Source organism: Bos grunniens, chromosome 5, assembly GCF_055505025.1.
Source record: "Bos grunniens cultivar Pamir isolate PY7600 chromosome 5, Bosgru_T2T1.0, whole genome shotgun sequence".
Lineage (NCBI taxonomy): Eukaryota > Metazoa > Chordata > Mammalia > Artiodactyla > Bovidae > Bos > Bos grunniens.
Window position 1 is genome coordinate 102340167 of NC_141169.1, and position 13480 is coordinate 102353646.

Consider the following 13480-nt stretch of genomic DNA (forward strand, 5'->3'; position numbering starts at 1 on the left):
TGAGTCAGTGATGCCATCCAGCCATCTCATCCTCTGTGGTCCCCTTCTCCTCTTGCCCCCAATCCCTCCCAGCATCAGACTCTTTTCCAATGAGTCAACTCTTCACATCAGGTGGCCAAAGTACTGGAGTTTCAGCTTTAGCATCATTCCTTCCAAAGAAATCCCAGGGCTGATCTTCAAAATGGCCTGGTTGGATCTCCTTGCAGTCCAAGGGACTCTCAAGAGTCTTCTCCAACACCACAGTTCAAAAGCATCAATTCTTCGGCACTCAGCCTTCTTCACAGTCCAACTCTCACATCCATACATGACCACAGGAAAAACCATAGCCTTGACTAGACGAACATTTGTTGGCAAAGTAATGTCTCTGCTTTTGAATATGTTATCTAGGTTGGTCATAACTTCTCTTCCAAGGAGTAAGTGTCTTTTAATTTCATGGCTGCAGTCACCATCTGCAGAGATTTTGGAGCCCAGAAAAACAAAGTCTGACACTATTTCCACTGTTTCCCCATCTCTTTCCCATGAAGTAATGGGACCGGATGCCATGATCTTCATTTTCTGAATGTTGAGCTTTAAGCCAACTTTTTCACTCTCCACTTTCACCTTCATCAAGAGGCTTTTTAGTTGCTCTTCACTTTCTGCCATAAGGGTGGTGTCATCTGCATATCTGAGGTTATTGATATTTCTCCCGGCAATCTTGATTCCGGCTTGTGTTTCTTCCAGTCCAGCGTTTCTCATGATGTACTCTGCATATAAGTTAAATAAACAGAGTGACAATATACAGCCTTGATGTACTCCTTTTCCTCTTTGGAACCAGTCTGTTGTTCCATGTCCCGTTCTAACTGTTGCTTCCTGACCTGCATACAAATTTCTCAAGAGGCAGATCAGGTGGTCTGGTATTCCCATCTCTTTCAGAATTTTCCACAGTTTATTGTGATCCACACAGTCAAAGGCTTTGGCATAGTCAATAAAGCAGAAATAGATGCCTTTCTGGAACTCTCTTGCTTTTTCGATGATCCAGCGGATGTTGGCAATTTGATCTCTGGTTCCTCTGCCTTTTCTAAAACCGGCTTGAACATCAGGAAGTTCACGGTTCACATATTGCTGAAGCCTGGCTTGGAGAATTTTGAGCATTACTTTACTAGCGTGTGAGATGAGTGTAATTGTGTGGTAGTTTGAGCATTCTTTGGCATTGCCTTTCTTTGGGATTGGAATGAAAACTGACCTTTTCCAGTCCTGTGGCCACTGCTGAGTTTTCCAAATGTGCTGGCATATTGAGGGCAGCACTTTCACAGCATCATCTTTCAGGATTTGGAATAGCTCAACTGGAATTCTATCACCTCCACTAGCTTTGTTCATAGTGATGCTGTCTAAGGCCCACTTGACTTCACATTCCAGGATGTCTGGCTCTAGGTCAGTGATCACACCATCGTGATTATCTGGATCATGAAGATCTTTTTTGCACAGTTTTTCTGTGTATTCTTGCCATCTCTTCTTAGTATCTTCTGCTTCTGTTAGGTCCATACCATTTCTATCCTTTATCGAGTCCCTCTTTGCATGAAATATTCCCTTGGTATCTCTGATTTTCTTGAGGAGATCCCTAGTCTTTCCCATTCTGTTGTTTTCCTCTATTTCTTTGCATTGATGGCTGAAGAAGGCTTTCTTATCTCTTCTTGCTATTCTTTGGAACTCTGCATTCAGATGTTTATATCTTTCCTTTTCTCCTTTGCTTTTCGCTTCTCTTCTTTTCACAGCTATTTGTAAGGCCTCCCCAGACAGCCATTTTGCTTTTTTGCATTTCTTTTCCATGGGGATTGTCTTGATCCCTGTCTCCTGTACAATGTCACGAACCTCAGTCCATAGTTCATCAGGCACTCTATCTATCAGATCTAGGCCCTTAAATCTATTTCTCACTTCCACTGTATAATCATAAGGAATTTGATTTAGGTCATACCTGAATGGTCTAGTGGTTTTCCCTACTTTCTTCAATTTAAGTCTGAATTTGGCAATCAGGAGTTCATGGTCTGAGCCACAGTCAGCTCCTGGTCTTGTTTTTGCTGACTGTATAGAGCTTCTCCATCTTTGGCTGCAAAGAATATAATCAATCTGATTTCGGTGTTGACTGTCTGATGATGTCCATGTGTTGAGTCTTCTCTTGTGTTGTTGGAAGAGGGTGTTTGTTATGACCAGTGCATCTTCTTGGCAAAACTCTATTAGTCTTTGCCCTGCTTCATTCCGTATTCCAAGGCCAAATTTGCCTGTTACTCCAGGTGTTTCTTGACTTCCTACTTTTGCATTCCAGTCCCCTATAATGAAAAGGACATCTCTTTTGGGTGTTAGTTCTAAAAGATCTTGTAGGTCTTCATAGAACTGTTCAACTTCAGCTTCTTCAGCATTACTGGCTGGGGCATAGACTTGGATTACTGTGATATTGAATGGTTATCTTGGAAACAAACAGATCATTCTGTCGTTTTTGAGATTGCATCCAAGTACTGCATTTCGGACTCTTTTGTTGACCATGATGGCTACTACATTTCTTCTGAGGGATTCCTGCCCGCAGTAGTAGATATAATGGTCATCTGAGTTAAATTCACCCATTCCAGTCCATTTTAGTTCACTGCTTGCTAGAATGTTGACATTCACTCTTGACATCTCTTGTTTGACCACTTGCAATTTGGCTTGATTAATGGACCTGACATTCCAGGTTCCTATGCAATATTGCTCTTTACAGCATCGGACCTTGCTTCTATCACCAGTCACACCCACAGCTGGGTATTCTTTTTGCTTTGGCTCCAACCCTTCATTCTTTCTGGAGTTATTTCTCCACTGATCTCCAGTAGCCTATTGGGCACCTACTGACCTGGGGAGTTCCTCTTTCAGTATCCTATCATTTTGCCTTTTCATACTGTTCATGGGGTTCTCAAGGCACAAATACTGAAGTGGTTTGCCATTCCCTTCTCCAGTGGACCACATTCTGTTAGATCTCTCCACCATGACCCGCCCATCTTGGGTTGCCCCACGGGCATGGCTTAGTTTCAATGAGTTAGACAAGGCTGTGGTCGTAGTGTGATTAAATTGACTAGTTTTCTGTGAGTATGGTTTCAGTATGTCTTCCCTCTGATGCCCTCTTGCAACACCTACTGTCTTACTTGGGTTTCTCTTACCTTGGGTGTAGGGTATCTCTTCACGGCTGCTCCAACAAAGCGCAGCCATTGCTCCTTACCTTGGACGAGGGGTATCTCCTCACCACCGCCCTTCCTGACCTTCAGCGTGGGATAGCTCCTCTAGGCCCTCCTGCGCCCGTCCAGCCACGGCTCCTTGGACGTGGGGTTGCTCCTCCCGGCCGCCGCCCCTGACCTCAGATGTGGGGTAACTCCTCTCGTCGCCGCCCCTGACCTCGGACATTGGGAATCTCCTCTCGGCCACCCCCCCCTCCCCGACCTCGGACGCAGGGTAGCTCCTCTCGGCCGTTCCTGCGCCGTTGCAGTCTGGCGCTCTCGGCCGCTGCCCCTGACCTCGGACGTGGGGTGAATACTCAGGGTGGATTTCCTTTAGGATTGACTGGTTTGATCTCCTTGCAGTCCAAGGGACTCTCAAGAGTCTTCTCCAGCACATAGACATTAAATATTTCTGTCGTTATTATTTATTAAAGTTGCATTTGATCAAGGGAAAGAAAGCAATAATTGAGTGTGTAGGCACCTCATATAGCAGAAAAAGCAACAGGATCAGAAATGGGGGATCTGAGTTAGTAAGGCTCCTCCAATGACCTTGTAAGCTTAGACAATTCACTCAGTCTTTTATGATACATGACTTCTCTGGTGTCTCAAAAGGTAAAAGCGTCTGCCTGCAAAGCAGGAGACGCGGGTTCGACCCCTGGGTTGGGAAGATCCTCTGCAGAAGGAAATGGCAACCCACTCCAGTACTCTTGCCTGGAAAATCCCATGGACGGAGGAGCCTGGTAGGCTACAGTCCATGGGGTCGCAAAGAGTCGGACATGACTGAGCGACTTCACTTTCACTTTATGATGCATAACAAAGCACGTGTTACCAAGTCCAGTCTTCGCTCTGCTTACCGCTGAAGAGATCAGTAAATCAAGAGACAAGGAATATGACTTTATTCAGAAAGTCAGCTGACCAAGCAGACAAACATCTCAAAATACCCATTCTCTTGGGGTCTGGATGCCCGGTTATTTTATGGATCAGAGATGTGGAAAGGTGAGGAAGCAAAGTAAAAAGACCATTTAATATCTTGCAAATGTCTCCTACAGTGGCAAGCCTCAGGCAGGGGGAAGTGTTAACTTTTTTCTTCCTGCCATTTACACGTGGACAGGTTATGAACAGAGGCACTTTAGCTTAACAGTCAGGCAAAGGTGCAGAATTCTCTGAGACAGCCCATTATGTATACTTATAATAACAAAAACGGCAAAAACAAGGGTTAAAGTCAAAGAAACAGTTTTCAACATGGAATCAGAATTGACTTCTCCCTTAAAAACATGGACATTTTAAAAATAAGATATGAATGATCTGAGATGTCATAAAGCATTAACCAATTGGGCCTCACTTTTTTCCCCCATAAAATCACAGCAATAAATTTGATCTTCTTTAAGGGCTCTACAAACAAAAACACTGTAACTCTAGGGGAGTAGGGAGGGGCACTATAGGGGTGTGGGAGTGGGAGGTACGAACTGCCGGGTATAAGTTCAAGGATGCATTGTACAACATGAGGAATATTACCAATATTCTGTAATAACTGTAAATGGAAAGTAACCTTTCAAAATCGTATTAAAAATAAAAATTTTAAAAGTTAAAAAATAAAAGACACACACACAAAAAATATAATTCTAGACTTTCAGCCCAAATGAGAAAATCAAAAGTTAGACAGTACGGCTAAATATTGTAGAACTAGTTATTATATATATATATATATATATATTTATTTAATATTATTATTATTTAATATATATATTTAATATTATTATTATTTAATATATATATATGTTTAATTTATTTTTGGCTGCACTGGGTCTTCGTTGCTGTGTGGGCTTTTCTCTAGTTGTAGCCAGTGGGGTCTACTCTCTAGTTTTGGTGTGAGAGCTTCTCATTGCAGTGGCTTCTTTTGTTGCAGAGCATGGGCCCTAGAGCATGGGCTCAAAAGTTGTGGTGCACCAGCTTAGTTTGGAGAAGGCAATGGCACCGCACTCCAGTACTCTTGCCTGGCCAAGTCCCATGGATGGAGGAGCCTGGTAGGCTGCAGTCCATGGGGTTGCTAGGAGTCAGACACGACTGAGCGACTTCCCTTTCACTTTTCACTTTCATGGATTGGAGAAGGAAATGGCAACCCACTCCAGTGTTCTTGCCTGGAGAATCCCAGGGACAGGGGAGCCTGGTGGGCTGCCGTCTCTGGGGTCTCACAGAGTCAGACACAACTGAAGCGACTTAGCAGCAACAGTAGCAGCTTAGTTGTTCCATGCCATGTAGGATATTCCTGGATCAGGGATTGAACCCATGTCCCCTACATTGGCAGGTGGATTCTTTACCACTGGTGGATTTAGCAGCAGCAGCACCAGAAGAAGCCCTAGAACTAGTTTTGAAGTCATGGAGTTAAAATCCCAGCTCTATCTCTTACTCACTGTGAAGTTCTAAAAAAATTGTTTCCCTGGCTTTGGTTTTCTAATCAATGAAATGGGAAATATATCAGTTCCACAGAATTATTGTGATCATAAGCATGAAAAATATTCACCAACAATAGTAAAAAGAAGCAAATTAAGCAATATGGATGGACCTAGAGATTTATCATACTAAGGGAAGTAAGCCAGACAAAGAAAGATATATATCAGATGATATCACTTATATGTGGAATGTAAATGTGATACAAATAGACTTATTTACCAAAAAGAAATAGGGAGTTCCCAGACAGTCCAGTGGTTATGACTCCAGGCTTCCAGTGCAGGGGCAGGGGTTCAATCCCTGATCAGGGAACAAAGATCCCCTCAGTGAGGCTGAAAAAACAGATAAAAGTAACACAGAAACAGACTCAGACACAGAAAATAAACTTATGGTTACCAACGTGGGGGAAGGGATAAATTAGGAGTTTATAATTAGCAGATATGAACTACTACACACAAAACAGAAAACAAAAAGGTCCTGCTGGATAGCACAGGAAACTATATTCAATATCTAGTAATAACTTAAAATGGAAATGAATATTAAAAAGAATACACATACACACCCACTGAATTCCTTTGCAGTACACCGGAAAGACTAAACTATACTTCAATTAAAAAAGGATTTCTAAACAACAGAAGCAAATTAAAGCAATACAATGTCTGTCTATCCAATTAGCAAGGTGAAAAAATGATAAGGAAGCAAGGAAACAAACATTATTACACTCATCTCCGGTATATACATTAATATAACATACCTAGAACAAAAGTTTGCAACATATATTAAATGTTTTAAAATTATTGTGTCCTTTTTCTTTTTTGACCCCACCCTGTGGCATGCGGGATCTTAGTTTCCAGGCTATACGGACTGAGCCTATGTGCCCTGCATTAGAAGCAGAGAGTCTTAACACTGGACCACCAGGCAAATCTCTATTGTGTCCTTCTTATATGAAATAACTAGAGTTGTCAAATTAATGGTGACAAAAGTAGAATAGTGGTTGCCAGGGGCTAGGAGAGGAGAGAATGGGAAATGGGGAGTTAGTCTTTAAAAAATACAGAGTTTTTGTTTTGCAAGGTGAAAAAGACATGAAAATCAATGGTAGTTACGGTAGCACAACGTGAATGTACTTAATGCCACCGAACCATACACTTAAGAATGATTAACCAATAAATCTAGTATTGTGTACATTTTACCAAAAATTTTTAAAAAATGGTTTAATCAGCAATTCCACTTTTAGAATATTACTTGGAACCACTAGAATATAACCTACAAAAGGTCAGGAACAAATCGTGAGTACATGATAAATATTCGTTGAGTGAATTAAGTAATGGAAGTAGACAAAGAATTACCGATATATTCATTTTAGTATATTTTTATAGAGAAAACTTAACAACCTAACTCGGAGAAGGTGATGGCACCCCACTCCAGTACTCTTGCCTGGAAAATCCCATGGATGGAGGAGCCGTGTAGGCTGCAATCCACGGGGTCGCTAAAAGTCAGACACGACTGAGCGACTTCACTTTCACTTTTCACTTTCATGCATTGGAGAAGGAAATGGCAACCCACTCCAGTGTTCTTGCCTGGAGAATCCCAGGGATGGGGGAGCCTGGTGGGCTGCCATCTATGGGGTCACAGAGAGTCGGACACGACTGAAGTGACTTAGCAGCAGCAACAACCTAACTGTACAACATTAAGTGCATTACGGAACATCCATAAGTTTTATTATTACTCAGCCATAAATAATATTATAAACGAATACATGTGGCATGAAAACTTACCCAGGAAAAGCTTATCCTTAGTAATTTAAGCAAAAAAAAAAAATTTTTTTTGAAATATATAGAAAAATAATCCAATTTTGGAAAAATAAGTACAGAAAAATCCAGAAAGATTTATCTTAATACATTAACAATTGCTATTTCTTGGTAATTTTTTGTAAATTTCAATTTTTTTCATTTTTATAATAAATTAAAAAAAAACTTTACCATTAGAAAAACATTAGTTAAATGAAACAGTGTAGTCTTGACCTCTGAAGTACAAAGTGATTTGGATGCTGCTGCCAATCACAGAACAAATAATTGGGTATCTAAAAATCATTATAAGTGCTAGGGACACAGAAGTGGCAAAACAAAGTACCATAGGTAAAGAATTGGGGAAACTTATTTTAAGAACTAAGGAGAGTATAGACGATTTTATCTCTAAAATGGAAATAAAAACAGACACAGAGAACAAACCTATTGACACCAAGGGTGGAAGAGAAGATGGGAGAAATTGGGAGATTGGGATTAACATATATACACATGTATGAAATAGATAACCAATGAGAACTTAACTGTATAGCTCATGGAACCCTACTCAGTGTTCTGTGGTGACCTAAATGGAAAGGAAATCCAAAAAGGAGGGGTTATATGTATGTGTACATTTGATTCACTTTGCTGTACAGTGGAGACTAACACAATATTGTAAAGCAACTATATTCCAATAAAAGTTAATTCAAAACAAACAAACAAAAAAAAAGAATTAAGGAAAAGTTCAAATATATAATGATGCTTCTCAAATCTGACAATCTGATCTCATTCATACCTTCCTACTGCTATTTGTACATATATGAGTCCCTTTCCCTGTAATAAAAGACCTGGGATTTTTTTTTGTTTTGTTTTTTAAACCTTTTCTAACTCAACAGATTTCTAGACACATCCTCCATCATCTCTAAACATGACAGCAAGCCATAGAATTAGTGTGGACTTAGAAAAGTTGAGAAGAATATTTAGGAATTAAGGAAAATTCATTGAGATTTTCTACACTAATTATAGCCCACACTCTGGTGATCATGCACACTGCTCTTACTAGCTCTTAGAAAAGACAGGAATGACACAAGCAATGAGGAATTATCCAAATAAGTAGACGACTAATTTGCTGAGGACACCTGCAAAGCACACACATTAAAAACAAATGTTCAGAAAGACAATTTTTAAAATTGAGGTAGACATCAAGAAACAAATCTGTGGGAATTCCCAGGTGGTCCTGTGGTTAGGACTCCATGTTTCCACTGCAGGGGGCACAGGTTCCATCCTATGTTAGGAAACTAAGATCTCACATGCCACACACACACACACGAAAGGATAGGGGAAAAAAAGGAGTTTTTCATTTCCTTAGATGTATTTTTCTATTAAATATATTATTTATTTATAATTACGTTTGGTGGGTGAGTGATTAGTGAGAACTACAGTCAGAGGATGAGATGGTTAGATGGCATCACCAACTCAATGGACATGAGTTTGAGCAAGCTCAGGGAGTTGGTGATGGACAGGGAAGTCTGGTGTGCTGCAGTCCATGGGGTTGCAAAGAGTTCAACACAACTTAGTGACAACATTAACAACAAGAGTATGAGTAGAAGTAGTTACAGGATGTTAGGGGGAAAAAATTGGAGAAGGAAATGGCAACCCACTCCAGTGTTCCTGCCTGGAGAATCCCAGGGACAGAGGAGCCTGGTGGGCTGCCATCTATGGGGTCGCACAGAGTCGGACACGACTGAAGTGATTTAGCAGCAGCAGCAGCAGCAGGGGGGAAAAAAACAGAAGGTCCATAGGGTTAATATTTATACCATATCTTATGCAGTCCATGGGGTTGCAAAGAGTCGGATACAACTGAGCGACTGAACTGAATTCACATGCTGTTAAAACCTCATTCTTGCCATTTAACAGCTTGAGCGTTTTATCTTATTATTAAAACAAAAATAAAACAATAATGAAAAAAATCCCTTAGAATCAACCTGTACAAAAAAGATCTTCACAACCCAGATAATCACGATGGTGTGATCACTCACCTAGAGCCAGACATCCTGGAATGTGAAGTCAAGTGGGCCTTAGAAAGCATCACTATGAACAAAGCTAGTGGAGGTGATAAAATTCCAGTGGAGCTATTCCAAATCCTGAAAGATGGTGCTGTGAAAGTGCTGCCCTCAATATGCCAGCAAATGTGGAAAACTCAGCAGTGGCCACAGGACTGGAAAAGGTCAGTTTTCATTCCAATCCCAAAGAAAGGCAATGCCAAAGAATGCTCAAACTACTGCACAATTGCACTCATCTCACATGCTAGTAAAGTAATGCTCAAAATTCTCCAAGCCAGGCTTCAGCAATATGTGAACCATGAACTTCCTGATGTTCAAGCTGATTTTAGAAAAGGCAGAGGAACCAGAGATCAAATTGCCAACATCCGCTGGATCCTCGAAAAAGCAAGAAAGTTCCAGAAAGGCATCTATTTCTGCTTTATTGACTATGCCAAAGCCTTTGACTGTGTGGATCACAATAAACTGTGGAAAATTCTGAAAGAGATGGGAATACCAGACCATCTGATCTGCCTCTTGAGAAATTTGTATGCAGGTCAGGAAGCAACAGTTAGAACTGGACATGGAACAACAGACTGGTTCCAAAGAGGAAAAGGAGTTCGTCAAGGCTGTATATTGTCACCCTGTTTATTTAACTTATATGCAGAGTACATCATGAGAAACGCTGGACTAGAAGAAACACAAGCCGGAATCAAGATTGCCAGGAGAAATATCAATCACCTCAGATATGCAGATAACACCACCCTTATGGCAGACAGGGAAGAGGAACTAAAAAGCCTCTTGATGAAGGTGAAAGTGGAGAGTGAAAAAGTTGGCTTAAAGCTCAACATTCAGAAAACGAAGATCATGGCATCCGGTCCCGTCACTTCATGGGAAATAGATGGGGAAACAGTGGAAACAGTGTCAGACTTTATTTTTCTGGGCTCCAATATCACTGCAGATGGTGATTGCAGCCATGAAATTAAAAGACGCTTACTCCTTGGAAGGAAAGTTATGACCAACCTAGATAGCATATTTAAAAGCAGAGACATTACTTCGCCAACAAAGGTCCGTCTAGTCAAGGCTATGGTTTTTCCTGTGGTCATGTATGGATGTGAGAGTTGGACTGTGAAGAAGGCTGAGCGCTGAAGAATTGATGCTTTTGAACTGTGGTGTTGGAGAAGACTCTTGAGAGTCCCTTGGACTGCAAGGAGATCCAACCAGTCCATTCTGAAGGAGATCAGCCCTGGGATTTCTTTGGAAGGAATGATGCTAAAGCTGAAACTCCAGTACTTTGGCCACCTGATGTGAAGAGTTGACTCATTGGAAAAGACTCTGATGCTGGGAGGGACTGGGGGCAGGAGGAGAAGGGGACAACAGAGGATGAGATGGCTGGATGGCATCACTGACTCGATGGACGTGAGTCTGGGTGAACTCTGGGAGTTGGTGATGGACAGGGAGGCCTGGCATGCTGCGATTCATGGGGTCGCAAAGAGTCGGACATGACTGAGCGACTGATCTGATCTGATCTGAATGACTATGTAATAATATCACTTTATATTAATCTATCATTTTTAATCATTTAGAAATTTATCTTTTGACACTAAATAATCATGTCTTTAGCCACATTTCATGACATGCCAAATCAAGTTCTATCGGCATTTCATATTATGTTCTTACTAAATTATATCTAATTATCAATTCAATGTACATAAAAACTTAAGGGTCTTAATCCTTTGGGATGAATTGTTTTAAAAAAAAATATCAATTTGTACTCCCAGCAGTAGTGAATGAGAGTTTAGTTTTAATAACTCTGGCTGGTTTTGGATATTTTCTTTCCTTCTTTAGCTTTTTAAGATGAGATGTAACTGATAAATACTTTCTATCTTCATTTAGACTTCTTTAATTGGCCACACCACATGGCATGTAGGATCTTAGTTCCCTGACTGGGGATTGAACCCTTGCCTCCAGCATGGTGGATGTTCGGAGTCCTAACCGCTGGACTGCCAGGGGATTTCCTGGACTACTTGAATTACTAAGGTTGATTTTTTTTTTAAGTCGTTTGCACATTTTCTTTGAAATGTACATTTCTGTTGTTGACACTCTTTTGGACTATAGCAAATACATTTTTTTATTTAAAAAAGAAAAAAGAGTGTTTTCAGTAATGGTCAGCATCAGGTTATCAGAAATCCCCAGTGCAGGATTTTGTACTTCCTATGTGATGATCACAAATTGAGGTTTAGACGCTCTGCTGAGATCTCTAGGCATTGTCACCTCAAAGTGACACCACTCCGTATTCCAGTCTCCCGAAACAAAGCTACTCACAGTGTGGGCCTCCGTCCTATGCTCATCTGCAAATTGTAACTTGTGGACAACAGCGCAGAAAATGAGAGCAAGTGTTAAAGAATGTTTAGAGCAATTTGACAAATTAATGTTATGTCAGATTAATCTATTATTTTTTAAATGGTGTTTAATTTTGTGTTTTAAATTATTAATTTCTAGTAAATTTTCAATTATATCTTATAAGTATTTTGATCCATGATTCAAGATTTAAACAACAAGCTGGGGCTTCCTTGGCAGCTCATTGGTAAAGAATCTGCCTTGCAATGCAGGGGATCTGGGTTCAATCCCTGGTCCAGGAAGATGCCACATAAGCTCTGACACTGCAACTAAGACTTGTCAGAGCCAAATAAACTAAAAACAAATAAATAAATAAAACAAGCTGAACCTTCACCATAGACGGGTTGAAAAGCAATATTCTAAATTATTTATTTGACTCAGCATATTAGTTTCTTATTGCTGCTATAAAATTTATGGCAAATTTAATAGGTTAAAACAACAGAAATTATTATCTTACAGTTCCAGAGGTTAGAAGTCCAAAATTGGTCTTAATGGGTTCAAATCAAGGTATAACTTGAAGCTATGTGGGGACTTCCCTGGAGGTCCAGTGATTAAGACTCCACAGTTTCAACGCAGAGCGCTTGGGTTCGATCCCTGGTCAGGTCACAAGCCAAGTGGCCAAAAAAAAAAAAAAAAGGATAGCTTGGAGATGTGTTCTTTCTGGAAGCTCAAGAGAAGAATCTGTTTATTTGCCTTCTTTAGCTTCTAGAGCATGTCTGCATTCCTTGGCAAGTGATCTCTTTCCCCATTTTCAAAGCCAGCAGAGTAACACCCTCAGATAGCTCTCACGCTGATCTCCTTTACCACCTGTAAGGACTTTTGTGATTACAGCACTTCAATACAGGATTATCTTCCCATCTCAAGATCCTTGACTTAACCACGTTGATAAGTTTCCTTTGGCATATAAGATAACATATTCACAGGTTTTGGCAGTTAGGATATGGATGCCTATGGGGGGTAGTTATTCAGTGTTCCACATTCAGGTTACTAGTTTTAGCCTTCAAAGTCACATTCTCAAATCCATCTTCAGAGAGCAAAAGGGGTTCTTGGTTACACCAGACAGAGTTGCTTTCCACAAATAACACGTCAGACCATAGTGCAAGCGTAAGTAATTAAGTGATTTTGATCCTGGATGTAAACAAAAAATTTTTTTTAAATCTCAGTTGTTTTTCATTAATTTTAACTAAGATACTACCCATCAAATCATCTAATATTATTTTATCTATTTACCTATCTGGAAAAGAGTTGAGTAATAATACCACTGGAAGATATCATGTTAGCATCATGTAACCCTAAGTTAAAGAGTTGTGAAACTCTATCAGAATTTCCCAAAGTTTATTCCCATTTTCAAGGGGCTTTGTGTGTCTATGTGTGTCAATTATTAAAAACAACCTTTTGAGTTTTATCAGCCACCACTATTTGTTATCAGCAGCAAGACCCTGCTGTAGCGTAGTCTGTATCCACACCATTCAAATTGTTTCTGATAGAACTACTGAGAGACAGCTCTGCTCTTAGTATATTACTCTCTCCATTCATTGTGATTCCTTTCAGTTTGAAGTATTTTATTTTTGCAGGACCAGCAGCTACTAAATAAGGT